Source organism: Acomys russatus, chromosome 7 (genome assembly GCF_903995435.1).
Source record: "Acomys russatus chromosome 7, mAcoRus1.1, whole genome shotgun sequence".
Taxonomy (NCBI): Eukaryota; Metazoa; Chordata; class Mammalia; order Rodentia; family Muridae; genus Acomys; species Acomys russatus.
This window is the reverse complement of record NC_067143.1, coordinates 7240622-7248383: the sequence shown is the minus strand read 5'-3', so window position 1 is coordinate 7248383 and position 7762 is coordinate 7240622.

The following is a 7762-nucleotide window of genomic DNA, read 5'->3' as shown; positions in this document are numbered from 1 at the left end:
GCGGTCAGCTCCTGCTCCAGCCAACATGTCCTGCTGTCTGCTGCTTCCACTCCACCATCTCGGACTCCATCCATTTGGAACCTTAAGTGCAAATAAGCTCTTTCCTCTGTAAGCTGCCTTGGTCATAGTATTTTATCACAGCAATGGAAAAGTGACTAATTTGCCATGTCTGGCTATAAACCCAGGAGGTTCTTTCGTTGAGCCTTTGACTGAGTGTGGCATGTGGTCTTTAGAAAACAACTCAGTGGGTCAGGACATGGCTTCAAAGCTCTTACAAGGTGGAAGCAGGAAGATCAGAAGTTCAAATCCACGCCCTTTTTCTTAAGATGATGATGACAACGATGACGACGACAATGATGATGATGACGACGATGATTGTCTTAGTACAATCTAAGTTCTTGGTGTCTAAAACTCGGCTTCATAGAAAGGGTTGTTCATTGTCATACCTTTGCTCAAAAAAATGAGAGGAAGGGAGGAGAAAAGGATGGAGGCAGAGGCGAAGGAAGGAGGAAGGAGGAAGGAGGGAGGGGGGTGGAGTAATAAAGAAACAGAAGGGATATTGAGGATATGAATGAAGATTCCCCAGGCCTGGTCCCCAGGCAGCCTCTGCGGCTGCTCTGCCTTCCTAGCAACTGAGGCTACACTGCATTGTGTGAAGTGCTCATTTTGTACCAAATCAAAGATGAGGGATGAACTCCCAGGACAAAAGGCATTTTCCTCCCAGGGCTCAGATAAATCAGAATCAAGGACAGGAGAGTCAAGGGTGAGCAATCCCTCAAAACCCATCTGCAGCACAATTAAGCATTGTCAATAGCTCCACTCACTTCTGAAGGGCGGGCGTGGAAAACCTCTGAGCCAGGCAGCCTGGCAGGCCCTTGAAAGTGACACATTCGAGCATTTCACTTTACCCATGAAGATTTAGTCCTAAGAGGAAATACAGGAGTCGCAAGTCGAAGGCTTGCAGATGCCAGGGAAATGGTGGAAGCTAAGGTACGTAAGACACAGGTTAAATAGGTCACAGCAGACCAGAACTTTCCCTCTTAAGAACATCAACAGAGGAAGCATTGATAGGTAATAAGCAACATCTGTCCTTAATCATGAGGATACCAATTAGGGCTTTGGCAAACTGGACACATCCTGCCTCTAAACACCATTTGCTACCCAGTTTCATTTGGCCACTGTCACAGATGGATGAGAGCATGGCTGTTGCCAAATTTTCTGGGTTTTTTAGTATGAGATGGGGACTGGAGATGTGTCTCAGTTGGTAGAGTGTTTGTCTACCGTGCCCAGACATAAGAGTGATCCTCATAAACATGCAAGGAGGTGCATGCCTATAATCCCAGAACTAAGCATAGAGGCAGGAAGACCAGAAGCTCAAAGACATTGTTGGCTATCTAGTAAGCTCAAAGCCAACCTGGAATACACAAAGACACTGTCACCATATATATAGATAAATGGATGCATAATACACACACATACACGCAGAGAGGGAAGGGGGGAGACTGGGTGGAGGAAGAGAAAGTTGAGAGAGTTAAAATACTCAGATTTTGTTTTGTTTTGTTTTTCTGAGGACAGGGTTTCTCTGTGTAGCCTTGGCTGTCCTGGACTCACTCTGTAGACTAGGCTGACCTCGAACTCACAGCGATCCTCCTGCCTCTGCCTCTTGAGTGCTAGGATTAAAGGCGTGCGCCACCACACCCAGCTATTTTTAAAATGATGGCAACTAATTAAGAACAAAACCCTTCTGGAGTCTGGATCCAGTCCCTGGTTTCCCATTTTGCCCTCTGTCCTGGGGCACCATGCGTGGTAAAGAAGGAGTGTCCCGAAAAGTCCTGAGCTCCATTTTTCATCTAGATGTCCCTCTACTTTATGACCTCTTTGCTTTGTTTCTCATATAAAATGTGAGGGGGAGGAGGAGGAGGAAGAACCTACCAGATTTCATTAGATGGTCTCTGGGTTTTGGAGTCTATACAGAAGGAAATTAGCAAGGCATCATGGGACAATCGTGATCTCTAGAGGCCAAGTGTCCAGCTGATGCCTTTCCTAGACACACTCCTATCCCACTGGAATTCCAAACTTGTCCATAAAGAGCACAGATGTCTACCCTTCCTGCCAGCCTTTTCCCCAGCAGATGGTACCACCTCTAACCCAAACTGCACCCTCATCCAACCACAAACCCTGTCGATTCTATTTCTTTTTTGTTATTGTTATTGTTTTGTTTTGTTTTCTCAAGACAAGGTTTCTCTGTGTGGGCTTAGCTGTCCTGGACTCACTCTGTAGACTAGGCTGGCCTCAAAACTCCCAGTGATCCGCCTGCCTCTGCCTCCCTACATGTTGGGATTACAGGCGTGCCCCCACCGTACCTGACTACCCTGTTCCCTTTTGTCTCTTAGCTCTCTCTGCTCATCTCTTTCCATCCAAAGCACTATCCTCCCAATCTAGACAACCATGAACTTCACCCACACTGCACCAGCCTCTCTCTCTCTCTCTCTCTCTCTCTCTCTCTCTCTCTCTCTCTCTCTCTCTCTCTCTCTCTCTCTCTCTCTCTCCTCCCCCCTTTGTTTTCAGCTCTCTCCAGTCTATTCTTCATAGCATAGCCAGAGTCTTCTTCATAAAACACAGGTGCCCAGCTTAAAACCCTGTGGTTATTGGAGGCCTGATCCACAGGAATGAACTCGTGTCTGTGCTGTAAACCTGCCCAAAAGCTATGACTAAGGAGGTCTTGGGCCTATGGGAGAATCCACTAGTGGTGCTACAGAGGTTTTGATAATGAAACCATAGCTGACCTGCCTCTGGCTGTTTGTGTTCATTCCCACAGACTGGTGTTGCTCTTGGCCTGGTTCGGAGGAGCCTCTTTCAGCCATGGGCGTAGGCCAAAACAGAAACTCCTAACTCACCAGAGCGCTGAAAATAAGGGATTGCTGAGTTCTCCGCTGCAAAGGAGACATCTACATCACCTACTCCAAAGCCCAGGAATATTTCAAAAGAGGGGTGGAAGACCTGTAAGAGCTGGGACGTGGAGAGGAGGGTTATAAAGTGCTGCTGCCATCTGAGCAGAGCAAGTGCTGCCATCTGAGCAGGGCAAGGCTGATGCTATTATGAACACTCGGAAGCTATGACACCAGCAAAAGACATGCACAAAAAAAAAGAAGATATGAAAGTAGGCACGTGGCTAAGAAGAAAGGAGTTATCAGAGTGGGAGGAGGACAGAGTGACCATAATGGGGCGAACGCAATCACTGCAGAAGGCATACCTATAATAAATCGTCAGCCTGTGTCTGCCCTCATGGTAAAATCCAAACTCTTTATATGATTTGCTTTGGCGTCTCTGTGGCAGTGCCTGACAGAACAAATTAACTAAAGGGGGGTATTTATTTGGACTCACAGCTTCAGAGGACTCTTGTCTATCACAATGGGCTATGTGTTCATAGTGCTGGGCGTGCACGGTGGGCGTGCCTCACTCCATGGTGAATCCCGAAGCTGTGAGAGCAACGTAGAACCAGGAGCTGGGCTGTACCCTTCAAAGGCCTGCCTCGAGCCACCTACTTCAGGTCCTAAAGAGAAGTAAGTGTTTAATCCATAAGGCTGAAGGGTGGGGAGCATTCAAACCGTTAACACTCTTCTCTTTTTAGATTTTATTTGTTATGTATACAATGTTCTGCCTGCAGGCCTGAAGAGGGCACCAGATTCCAGTATAGATGGTTGTGAGCCACCATCTGGTTACTGGGGAATTGAACTCAGGACCTTTAGAAGAACAGACAACTGAGCCATCTCTCCCCCCTCCCCCTCCCCCCAGAACACTCTTTAACCCAAGACCCAGCATGCATGGGCCCTTAACCACTGACCCTTCTTTCTGCCACTCAGGACTCAACGTCCCAGGAGAGTAAGTGTTCAGCTGATTGAAATCGGGTTGTGGGCTTACCTGCACTGGCTTGTGGCTTGTGACGGGGTTGGCTTGTGTCCACTTTAAAACTCCCATCAGGACTTTACACAAGACCTCTTCTGAAACAGCAGTCTCAGGGGCCTTTGTCCGTTCACCTTTCCGTTCTGATTTGGCATCATCATAGACTGAAAAACAGAATCTCTAGCTTGTTCACCGACGAGTCTCCGGCACCTTGCATTGCCTGGTCCCTAACAGACAGTGCAGTCACTGATGGCAGTAAATGGTGGATGTACGGATGCTGGCGTCATCCACCATGGACTCTGTCACTTTCTAGCTACCTGTCCACAGTGAACTTGCTCTTGCTTTCTGCACCTGTCCTTACAGGTTCTTGTGAGGGGGAAGTGAAGCAAGAGGTGTAAATGTGTTTTAGGACCTATAAAACCTGAGTCTACACATCAGCTGCCTCACTCCTCTGCGCTTCCGTCTCCTGGCCTGGTTCCTGCTGCATGGCCTTAAAGGATGAGTTAAGTGAGTTAGCATATGCAGTGTGCTTCAAACAGCACCTCACATACTGCAAGTATCATCAGATGAGGGTAATGATGACTGAGCTCTATGGCCCACTGGGGTACAGGGGGTGGCAAGCATTTGCTCATTTTGCATGGAGGAGTTCTTGTGTATAGTTCTGATAGGATTGTCAGTTGGGGTTGGCCCTTCCCTACACCCAGAGTTCAGTCAACTTACTCTCCTGGAACTGAAAAACAGGGGGGTGGGGGAGTAGACTATTAGCTTCTAATGCATCCTAGTGGATTTTATTAACCCTAAAAACCTCTGGAGCTGCCCCCCCCCCTCCAGCTTTCCGAGCTAGGTTCCTCAGCCTTCTTCCACCTGTGAACTTCCTCACGACCTTCCTGGGCACTGGCCAGGGACCCAGCACTGCTTCAGACACAGAAACTAGTCACTGCGAGATGTCACACAAAGTATTTCTCTTCCCTGTGCCTCAGTCTTCCCCTTCAAAGTGGAGGACCCTGGGTAGGGTGCTTGTCCTCAGCCCTGGATAATTAGCAGAGCCCCTAGGGGCCTTCTTTCTCCATCAAGCCTCACCTCATTCTCACTAGGGTAGCTGTGGGGGAGGAGCCTCTCACTAGAGTAGCTGTGGAGGGAGGAGCTTCTCACTACAGTAGCTGTGGGGGAGGAGCTTCTCACTAGAGTAGCTGGGGGGAGCCTCTCACTAGAGTAGCTGTGGGGGGAGGAGTCTCTCACTAGAGTAGCTGTGGGGGGAGGAGCCTCTCACTAGAGTAGCTGTGGAGGGAGGAGCCTCTCACTAGAGTAGCTGTGGGGGAGGAGCCTCTCACTAGAGTAGCTGGGGGGGGGGAGCCTCTCACTAGAGTAGCTGTCTGGGGAGGGTGCCTCAGACTATCTATATGTTTCACAGTTGCCCCAGAAGACTTAAAGACACAGCCATTGAAGAAGCTCTGACCTGGATGGCCTCTGGGGACCCTTTCAACACTAAGAAGGCTATTTACAGACCCAGTATTTCTATGATGCTACTGCCCTAAAGAATCCCACAGTCTGGGTTCATGTCTCATTATTCTCCACATCTAGGAGGAAAAAACTCCCATGTATTAATTGTTTTCCTGCTGCTGTGATAAAACACAATGGCCAAAGCAACTTACAGATGAAAGTTATTCTGGTTTACAGCTCCAAAGAGAGAGGGGAGGTACACCATGGTGCGATGGAAGATGGAAGATCAAAGGTCGCATCACAAGCACCAAGCAGAGAACGCAAACCGAAAACCTCAAAGCCTGCCCACAGTGACATACTTCTTCCAGCAAAGCCATGCCTCCAAAACCTCCCCGAAACAGAGCTTCCAACTGGGGGCCAAGCACTCAAATACCTGTGCCTATGGGGGACTTTTTTTTCTATTCTACCCACTACCCTCCAGTAGTTTCCACACAGTAGGATAAAATTCGGATTTTTTTTCCTCACATCCCCATGCACCCTCTGTCTGCTCCCTTGCTGCTCACTCATTCCTGGTAGAAAGAGGTCTGCCCTTCACACTCTACAGGGCTGCTTCCTCTTGCAGCTCAGATGAGAGCGTCTCTTGCTCCGAGCCTCTCCTCTGGATGCCCTAGGAGGGCTGTGCCTCCCCATCTCCAGTCCTCGTCAGCTTGTCTCTTTTCTTTCTTGCCTTAGCACATGCCACAGTCGAATTATCTTGCCATTCGTTGTTTTAACTCGATGGATTGCCAGGGTGTTCCTCCATTGCAAGGTAAGCTCTATGAAAGCAGAGAACCTGGCTGGTCTTTAACGCATACCAGGCCTGAGCAGCAGTAAGGCACTCAGAGTAGACCTACAATAAAGCCTCTAGTAATTACTACAGTTTTCAAGAAACCTCAAACAATAAACTTGAGACAGGGCTTCAATTCTCACTCACTTGAGCAAGTTTTTATTTTGTTTTGTTTTTGGGTTGGGTTGGGGTTTTTTTGTTTGTTTGTTTGATTGTTTCATTTTGTTTTACTTTCTTTTATGCTTTTAGACAGGGTCTCACATAGCCCATATAGCCTAGAACCTGCTATGTAGCCAAGGCTGACCTTGAATGTCTGATGCCCCTGCCTCTACTGCCAGGGTGCCTGGCTCTGAGCAAGTATTTCTGATACTACATGGCAAGAATAAGAGCCAAGTAACCTTAACCTTCCCTGTGAGCTGACAGACTGGTGCCGGCCATTCCCAAAGGCATGATCTAATCTGTAGGGAAGAGGGGCAGGGGAGTCACACTACACATGTCTCAACTGTGTACACCACAGCGATCTATCCTCAGCTAAGATTCCCCTCTGAGAGAGCTTGCTAATGGCCTTGGCCATCCTTTTGCCCTTCAGGCTTGCAGCCAGGAAATGTAACTCCAGGAATGATCGCCTGTCTCTGGAAACCAATTGATTCACACAAAAGCTGTGCTTTTTATTTTTCTGTCTCCACTAACACCATGCCAGACCTAACCCCAAATTCTTAATATTATAACATCAGGACACTATGTTTAGTCTCCTAATAGGATCAATTCTGTTGGTTTTGATATTCAGGTAACATCTAACTTTTATTGTGAGAGCCCATCAAAATCAAGTTCACAAAGTTCGTTCACCTATTTGCCTTGAACAGTGACCTACAATGATAATGATGCTATGGTCACTAGCTACACAAACCCTCAAGGGTCTGTCTGCAGAAAGCACCTGAAGACCTGTTCTCATGCCTAAGAGCTGGGCCGACCTCTGCTTCTTTACAGAAATGGGCAAATAAAGGGAAACGGAAAGAAAGCACAAGCTACAAACGCCTACATTGTCAATCGGGTATATTGATCTATTTCTTCCCCAGTGCCACACACTCTACAAAAATTCACTGAATACCTCATGGGTGTTGGACAGCCAAAAGCCTAGAATACACAAACAGGTAGAGATGCCCGCCCACGTGCCTCTTATATTTCAGTGAGAGAAGACAGGCATTAAATAGTGACTTTATTGGGGGCTGGAGAGACAGCCCAATGGCTAAGGGTATATGCTGCTCTCACAGAGAACCTGAGTTCAAGCTCAGCACTCCTCTCAGGCAACTCACAAGAGACTCTCACTCGGGCCCAGAGGGATCCAACAAGGGGATGTGGCCTCTTCAGGTACCAGCACACACGTGTGCATCCCCATACACAGACACGCACAAATGTGCATCATGATAAATAATAAAAGTTACAAAATGTAATATTGACTCTGTCTTAGTTAGGGTTGTAGTACTGTGAAGAGACACCATGGAACGCTTACAAAGGAGAACCTTTCATTGGGGGCTGGCTCACAGTTTCAGAGGTTTAGTCCATTCTCATCATGGCGGGAAACATGGCAGCACG